This window comes from Eimeria tenella, genomic scaffold (genome assembly GCF_000499545.2).
Source record: "Eimeria tenella Houghton genomic scaffold, Eth_scaff2419, whole genome shotgun sequence".
Lineage (NCBI taxonomy): Eukaryota > Apicomplexa > Conoidasida > Eucoccidiorida > Eimeriidae > Eimeria > Eimeria tenella.
The window spans coordinates 1-207 of NW_013542282.1; positions in this window are offsets into that span (position 1 = coordinate 1).

Consider the following 207-nt stretch of genomic DNA (forward strand, 5'->3'; position numbering starts at 1 on the left):
CCCCCCAGACCTCATCAGCTGCAGCAGCAGCTGCGGCTGCTGCTTGGCAGCAGCTTCGGTGGGGAGTCCCTGGGCCTTCGTCTTCTTCGCAAGTCCCACTAGCTAGCTAGCTAGCTAGCTAGCTAGCTAGCTAGCCAGTTGCTCTCGAGTTGCTGCTGCTGCAGGCGGCCGCGCCTCAGTTCGCCCTGAGTGTGTGTTTGCTTCCCG